Source organism: Hibiscus syriacus, unplaced genomic scaffold (genome assembly GCF_006381635.1).
Source record: "Hibiscus syriacus cultivar Baekdansim isolate YM2019G1 unplaced genomic scaffold, ASM638163v2 tig00112124_pilon, whole genome shotgun sequence".
In the NCBI taxonomy this organism is placed as follows: Eukaryota; Viridiplantae; Streptophyta; class Magnoliopsida; order Malvales; family Malvaceae; genus Hibiscus; species Hibiscus syriacus.
In genome coordinates this window covers 343452-352619 of record NW_024063258.1, presented here as the reverse complement: position 1 = coordinate 352619, position 9168 = coordinate 343452, and the positions used below count along the sequence as shown (strand labels likewise).

General features: G+C 35.6%; 1 pseudogene; it reads left to right on the top strand.

The window, feature by feature from the left end:
• The first annotated feature begins 764 nt into the window (after positions 1 to 764).
• LOC120174824 lies at positions 765 to 4919 on the top strand (annotated as a pseudogene).
• Positions 4920 to 9168: the final 4249 nt, after the last annotated feature.

The following is a 9168-nucleotide window of genomic DNA, read 5'->3' as shown; positions in this document are numbered from 1 at the left end:
TCTCTCCTTATTTTCTTTGCAACTTGTGTTATTTTCTATAAATCAAATCATTTTTTTATTGATTTTGTTCAGTCGAGACGGCACCAGTTTATCGACCGTCGGTTGTCTTTTTTTTAGTGTTTTAGGAATAATTATGTCTTTATCACATGTTTATTTGTCTTTGTGGCATTTATCTGCTTTTGGCATTTTCGATTTTTTTGTCCGTTTTTCGTTTATTTTTTTCAGGTTGGATTTGACATCGTCACGACTGATCAATATGACATTTATTTGTTATCATGTTGATCTTTCTTACTTTGGATCCCGGATTGATTTGAATACGCTTTTGCGTTCATTGATAGTTTTCTCACGTCGCTTAATTCTGATTTACGATTTATCGGTGGTCTTTCAATAGTTGTATCCCCTTTTGTGGTTCGTTTGACGATGCAGTTAGATTGTTCGTATCTCTATTTTGTTCGAGTATTTTGGTTAAATATTTTAACATTTTCCTTCTTTGATCTTTGTATGATCTAGGTGACTAATTTTTATATTAAAGGTTATAGAAAAATGTTCTAATTATAATTTTATTTATGATTACAATTACTTTTATAAATTTTATTATAATTTTAGATATTTTATATTTTTAATAAAATTATGTGCTTATTATAATTTAGTTTATGATTTCCATACACGACAGCCGACACCCGTAACAATCTCTTATTTTCTTTTTTGCGTCACCTTCAAATCCAATCTTGAACCGATAAATCATAGATTCTTCAAACAAACAACAATAACGTAGCTCTCCCTCTCCCTTAGTTCATACATACTTACAGTACCTCTTAGTTCTTCCCCTCCTCTTTAAAAATAGCAAACCAAGACGAAAAAACAGCAGAGGAAAAAAAAGATTCTTTGAGATCTAAATTCACTCTTTTTCTCTTTTTGTTTCTGGCTCTACATTTAGGGAGATAACCCACAGTCTCTTTTTCTTAGATCTCTGTTATACTTCTCGTTTCGTTTCATTCGTTGAATCCCAGTAAGGCTTGTTCCTTCTAAGCTTTCCTTTTTACTTTTTGGATATTTATGGCTTTCCACTGAAATTTCGTTCTCGTTTCTTTTATGGAGATCTGATTGGTGAGTTTTGCTTGTTTTTGCGGTAGCTTTAATGGGTTCAATCTCACTTTCTTATCCTTTAGTACAAGATTGTTAGTCTTTTTGTTTGCTTTGGAATCAAAGTTTCATTCTCGATGGTTTAATTTGGTATAAAACTTTGGATTTGAGTCGAGGTTTTAACGCAGATCTGTTTATTTATTTGATTCCAGTAACGAAGTAGCTGTCGTTTTCATGTTTCCCATTGTTTCAATTCAATTAAAAAAAACATTGGTTTCTTGCTTTTAGTGCTTTTTTCATGGAACAATCCTTTTCATTGCTTGGCTGGCAATCAACTGGTTACAAGTGTCGGCAGTTGGCATCGTTAGCATAATCGGTTCCCTTTGTTGTTTTTTTCTTCTAATCCTACCTTTTTAATTAATATAATCTTTTATCATAGTTTTTAACTATTAATATGGATCTTAATTATTAATCAGTTTAATGCTTGCTTTTGAAATTTTTGTTGAACCTTCTGCAATACCCTGTTTTGTGCCAATGGTTATGAAATGACGCTCTTTCCCCAGAACAGTTAGGCATATTAGACTTCTATTTGCCATTTGAAGAAGGCATAAGTTGAGCTTTTTAGACTTATTAGTGATTTAATAATGTATTCACTTGCATATGTTATTGGTGATTTGAAGTAATAATAATATGATCGTTTAAACTTGACTTTTATTTACTTGTCTGTTTACAGGATTGATGCGTTATCCCTGGTGTTTCGTTTCGAGAAGTCGAAGTAGTTTGTGTTGTTCATTCTACTGAATAGACTCTGATGCTAGACTAGGATAAGGAGATCTGTGCTGTGACAATATAGAGCACAACTGAAAACAGTTGTGAAGAGTTGTATTATTAAAGAAGGATGAGGGGAAGATCTGATGCAGGCCAAAAGAAGCGGATATCCGCAGCTCTCTGTGTTGTGGCATTCTTTCTTTGTTTTCTGTATGTATATTATGGATCGTCGAGCCGCGGTGCTGCAGCTCTAGAGTATGGCAGCAGATCTTTGAGAAAACTTGGATCATTTTATTTGGGTAGAGATGATGACACTGATGGCAAGCAATACGAATCTTTGACAAAGTTCGGAATGGACGAAGGAGAAGAAGCTGTTGTGCCAAAAAATTTCCCTGTAAGTTTTTAATTGCAGAATCATTTCTTTGCACCTTTGCACCCCTGAATGCCTTGTCTTGTAAAATATCTCTTTATGACTTTGAAGGTTTGTGATGATTACCATTCGGAATTAATTCCCTGCTTAGACAGGCATTTGATATACCAAATGAGGTTAAAACTCGACTTGTCTGTGATGGAGCACTACGAACGCCACTGCCCTCCGCCTGAAAGGAGATACAATTGCTTGATTCCTGCTCCTCCGGGATACAAGGTACAGTCATAAAGCTGACATTCAGATTTTCATTGCTGTATATTGTTATACCGATGATGACAATCATGTTACATTCATGTGAAATTACAGATCCCGATTAAGTGGCCGCAAAGCCGAGATGAAGTATGGAAGGCAAATATTCCCCATACACACCTTGCACATGAGAAGTCTGACCAGAACTGGATGGTTGTAAAAGGTGAAAAGATTGTATTTCCAGGGGGAGGAACCCATTTTCACTATGGAGCCGAAAAGTATATTGCTTCGATTGCGAATGTAAGATCGCCAATGCCAACTGATTTTGGCTTGAAAGAAATATTTTGACACATGAGAAATAATTTTGAACATCTACTAAAGAATGGTCATATGTGTCTGAGTTTTTTCATTATGTTTTCACTCCTTTTGCTGTTCGGAATGGATTCTTAGAATGATTCAACTTGTCAAACCTCTGTAGAAACAATAACACTTGTATGATTTTTGAATTGGCAGATGCTCAACTTTTCGCACGACAATTTAAACAATGAAGGAAGAATACGAACTGTTCTCGATGTTGGTTGCGGTGTTGCAAGTTTTGGAGCATATCTTCTTTCTTCTGATATTATAGCAATGTCATTAGCACCCAATGATGTGCATCAGAACCAAATCCAATTTGCCCTCGAAAGAGGAATTCCCGCATATCTTGGTGTTCTAGGGACCAAAAGACTCCCTTACCCGAGCAGATCATTTGAACTTGCTCACTGTTCTCGCTGTAGGATTGACTGGCTTCAAAGGGAGGGATTCTTCTTCTTGAGCTAGACCGGTTACTTAGACCCGGAGGCTATTTTGCCTATTCATCCCCAGAAGCTTATGCACAAGACGAAGAGGATCTTCGCATATGGAGAGAGATGAGTGCCCTTGTGGGACGTATGTGTTGGAGAATAGCTGCAAAGAGGAACCAAACTGTCATTTGGCAAAAACCTTTAACAAACTATTGTTATATGGAAAGAGAACCTGGTACAAATCCCCCTCTCTGCCGCTCCGATGATGATCCAGACGCTGTTTGGGGAGTTCCAATGGAAGCTTGTATCACTCCTTATTCTGACCGTGAGTTATATTTGATAGTGCATTCATTGTGCGAGTGTATTCTTTTTAATCTTTGCAAGTTATAGAATATAAAATCGTTGCTCGTCGTCTATATGTTGTGGTAAAAATCACAAAGATCCTTTTAGCTTTGAAAGCTTCGACCTTTATTTTATGTTAACCAAAACTTCTCTTTGTTTCTATCAGATGTGCAAAAGGCCAAGGGGAGCGGATTGGCTCCTTGGCCAGCCAGATTGACGTCTCCTCCTCCGAGACTTGCTGATTTTGGTTATTCAAGTGAAATGTTTGAAAAAGACACGGTAATGAACATAGTATTGCTTCATCTGTGCCTTTTTTTGTGAAAAATTCTTGTGCTTGAATTTTAACTTATGCAGCAATGGCATAGATGTAGACACTAATATAGCCTTTGCAACTGTGCAGGAAACTTGGCATCATCGGGTTGAAAGCTATTGGGATCTCTTGAGTCCGAAGATTGAGGCTGACACTGTGAGAAATTTGATGGACATGAAAGCAAACTTAGGATCATTTGCAGCTGCTCTTAAAAGTAAGAATGTTTGGGTGATGAACGTCGTCCCGGAGGATGGACCAAACACACTTAAAGTGATATATGACAGAGGCCTGATCGGCACTACTCATAACTGGTATTGCCAAAATATGTGAAATTTTTCTGTTAAAGGCCATTTTTTTCTCTATTTGCATTTTTTCGTCTCCTATTCCGTTTTTCTCTATTTGCACGAGTTAGGAATGGTGAGAAACAATTATCAGTGGAAGGAATACAATGTCTGATGAAAGGCAAACTTCAGCATATCCTCGAACCACATGATCTTGTGTTTATTGGTTTGGTCATTTTGGCAGGTGCGAAGCCTTTTCCACGTATCCTCGAACCTATGATTTACTCCATGCTTGGACCGTCTTTTCTGATATCGAGAAGAAAGGCTGCAGTGGTGAGGATTTATTACTCGAAATGGATCGTATTCTCCGTCCCAGTGGTTTCGTAATCATCCGGGACAAACAACCGGTGATAGATTTCATAAAGAAGTATTTATCAGCTCTGCACTGGGAAGCAGTGGCAACAGCTGACGCCGGTGGCAATTCAGATAACAAAGGCTATGTTGTGTTCATTGTCCAAAAGAGACTGTGGCTGACAAGTGAAAGCCTCAGGAATTCCGGATAGAATTATTTCAATCCTTATAGTTCTGCAGCACCAAAGAGATTAAGGTAAACCATTACTAAAATTGCAGTAAACAGTTTCATTTTGTAGCATTATACAATGGCTCACATTATTTTTCTTTACCTTTTTTCATTTTGTTGTTATGAATACTAGGCAAGTCATAAACTGGTCATTGTGATCTATAGGCTATTATTCAATTTTTGTTTTTTCTCTATTTTGGTGTTGTTCACAGTTACTTCAGCTGGTGGTTAATAATAACCATTTACACGTAATGTATTCTTAGTGGATTTCAACTTGCAAGTTTCTCCATAAATGAACACTCTTCTTACACATTCTCCTTAGCTTTTCCTGTAATGCTATTTGTTCTTGGTTGCTTAGGCTGTTTTCAAAGAGTTGGGCTTATCTCTAGTTTAACATGGATTTATTCGCACATATCAAATGATCTCAGTGGGTAAAATGATGATTATTATATGAGGTTCTGGATTTGAAAATGACGTTTGCAGTGGTGTATAGACGTTCATTGTTAAATGGTTGCGTTTTTCAAACAAATATTATCTTGTAATCATACCAAATTAATAAAATAAAAATTGATTTCTTCATGAGTGAGGGATAATGGTTAGTGAAGGAGGATGATAATGAAAAACAAATTTTTAAGTGTTTATAATGTAACAATCATTAAAATGACTGTTAATCGATAGGTGTAATGTTTATATATTCTTTTAAATTTTTATCTTGAAATATATCTGTCGAAACGATTTTTCTTAAAGGTAGATTTTGAAAACCACATTAATTCTTAATTTACCTCTTTCAATTGATTTAATTTAAAAAAAATGTGATTTAAAAACTTTTCATTTCGAAAAAATTTTAGATTTCCTTTACGATCGAAAAAATACGGTTCAAAGAGTCGCTACCAATATTTGATTAGGGTGTGATTGAGCACCCAAAAATGTTTGTTATTTTAAATAAAAATTAATTTTAATTAAAACAACAAATTAAAGTCTGCGTTACTAAAATCGAGTTCGGGAGTCGATTACGTGCAGGGAAGGATTAGCACCCCCACAACGCCCTAAAACTGTACCTAGTCGATTAATTAATGTCTTTGCAATGAACTTTACAAATTCAAACCTAATTTGGCTTTTGATCCCATAAAACAAATATGTAAAATTTAATAATATTGAAAAGCACTCAAATAAATTAAATTAAAATTACCAAGTCGTTTTATAAAGATAAAGAGTGTTCGATTATTTACAAATATCGAGACCAGATCTTAAAAGCTATAACAACCTTTTCTCGATAAATTTAAATAAACGAACACTTCATTTTCTTTCGTTCCCAAATTTTAGGTGAAGAATCGATTTTTAGGTTTCACTTTCGGGATACAATTTTATTTTAAAACCATTAAAAGCGGATCTCAAATGCGTTATGACAACCCACTTAAAATAATTTTAAATTAAAAGTGTATTACCCTTAATTCAATTATGTATTATATCGAGTTATGCAAATGAGGTTACCATGCGAATCGTGCAAAAAAAAAGATGTCATGCCAAAATTAATTAAACAAAATTAAAAATATCATACAACGTGACATACAAAAAATTATATACATGCATTTAAAATTAAAAATATAAACCATGCAGATTAACATATAATGTACATATGTGACTTAAATATAAAAAAAAACATGACATGCTAAACTATAAATTTTAAAAAGTGTATATACATATTAAGATGTGGCTAAATTTAAATACACATAAAATTAAAATGCAAATCGTAAATTAAATCAATGACTTAAATAAAACATGCATAAATATAAGGGATCTACACCTAAATAATTCGACAAAATTATAACTAATATTAAAATTGGAAAATGATGAAATCGGTACAAACAAACAAAAAGGTCAAATGCGAAAATTAATCCCTCGGGTGGCTAATTTACAAAAGACGCTTAAGCTTTGGGGACCAGGAACTAATTCACCCTAAACATTTAATATAAAACCTAAATAACCTAAACCTAAACTAAACAAACCTGCCGCCTTTCTTCTCTACTTTATCTCTTCTTCACACTCTCCTCGACATCACCTCTCTTCTCCCCTAACTCTCAATTTCACTTATTCCTTTAACCCCTACAACCGAGATGAGAATCAGTTCCCCCAATCTCCGCCTATGGTCAGCAACCACAGACCACTGGTGGTCACTCTAACCGTAGCCTAGACCTCATAAAAAACCCAAGCCTACCCTTTATAGCCGAGAGTTCTAAAACTCTCTATTCTGGCCACCAAGCTTCGGTGGATACCTTCACCCCCGATCATTAAGCAAACCATCTCACAAACGGCGTTGGCCTCACCTATTAACCGGAACCACTACCCTAAAATCCAAGCTTCGAACAGAACCCTAAAGGTTCACCGCCACTGCCACAACTAAAATAAGTGTCGATAACAAGTAAGGACTAGGTAAATCCCTATCCTAACCCAAACGTCAAAATACCTGATGCCTTGCTACCTTCTCTTTGTTTGCTTCGATGTAAACCTCTGAAAACCAACGCTGCCAACCTAATGACTCTAAAGCTTAGGCGAGGCTAACCCCCACTCTCGGCTCCCTTACACTCGGCGAAGACCCGAAGCAGAACTAAGTGAAGTAAAACTAAACCTCTCCTGCTTTCTATCACTCAATGAGGAAACCGACGCAAAGAAGGGTAAATTTCATTATGGTTTTTCAATTCTATAGACAAGTTCAATTTTTAACTTTAAAACGTTTGTTTGATTTTTTAAAAAGAAATCTCCTAAATCGAATCAAAGATACTAAGCTAACAAATTTCTACCCTAAGGACACAATCATGGTACGGGAAATGACATTAAATTCTAAGGTAAACATATCATTGTTCCTTTATGTTTCTGTTTTGGTTCTGATTTGAAACATAAACACACACAAGAACATTATGAAAGCAATGGAAATTGGAAATTGAAAAAAATACCCTTTTGATGCTATGCGTTGCTTTGATTCAATGAAAAATGGAGTTCACCGTTTCCTTTGACTTTCAAAAAAAAAAAAATCCTACCCTTGTACAATGCTTTTTCTTCTCTGTAAAAAAAGAACCAACAAACTCCCCTCTTTTCGTTTACAGTGCTTGATCTTGTATATGGAAATTGTTTACACTGTTTTCCATTTTTTGTTCTATCGTGTGTAGAAAAAAATGGTCTCCCTTTTCTCTCCCAATGCTCTCTGATGCTTGATAGTTTTCAGTGGTTTATTCCCAAAAATTGACTCTGTCTCGTGTTTTAATTACCCCAGTATCCTCCCACGATCAATAGTGTCTTTCTCTCCCATAACCGCTTGCTACCCCCATAATCATTTTTGTTTTGCAGGGCTTCATGTGGACTAGCAACTGGAATGATAATCCTGCTATTTTTGGACTGACTTGGGCTTCCAAATGGTTTGGTATGGGTTGCAAGCGATTTTTTATAAGCCCGGACAAAATGAGCACCACAGCTGCCCCTCTTTGCTCATTGCCGTGTAACGAGAATAAGAAAAGATCAATAGATGATCAATTTGTCCGGCCATTAGAACTTCAAAGGATTAAACCACTCCACTGTTACTTCGGGATAGGTGATACTTGAAAAATCTTCAAATAACGAGTCTGTTCCCTATTCTTTCAGGGAGTATAAAACTCAAACAATCTTTAACAAACGTGTCTGATCCCTATTCATTCAGGGAGTATAAGACTCAAACAATCTTCAATAAACGGGTCCACTCCCTATCCATTCAGGGAGTATAGAACTCGAACGATCTTCATAAAACGGTCGCTCTCTATTCATTAGAGAGTATAGAAATCGAACAATCTTCAACAAACGGGTCTGCTCTCTATTCCTTCAGAGAGTATAGAACTCGAACAATCTTCATAAAACGGGTCCGCTCTCTATTCCTTCAGAGAGTATAAAACTCGAACAATCTTCAACAAATGGGTCCCCTCTCTATTCCTTCAGAGAGTATAGAACTCGAATAATCTTCATAAAACGGGCCCGTTCTCTATTCCTTCAGAGAGTATAGAACTCGAATAATCTTCAACGAACTTGTTCACTCCCTATTCCTTCAGAGAGTATATGACTCAATCTTCAACAAACGAGTTTGCTTCACTACTCTTCCGTGAAGGTGAAGGCTTAAGTTTGAATTGTTTCGAAGGTCCAACCTAAAATCAAACATTACCAATCATTAATGTATGTTTGAAAATATTATACTCAAAAATTTAGAATTTGATAAAATTTCTGAAAACCCATCTCCATCGCGAAAACTTGTCTGGAAACCATTAGATATATAAATCTACTTTGGCTCAATTATCGTCTAAACATCATCATTCTTTTCAAGATTTCAAAACTAGTTATCCTCCTCTTGATGCTTTCATCTCTTCAATCTTCAACTATCCTTGTAA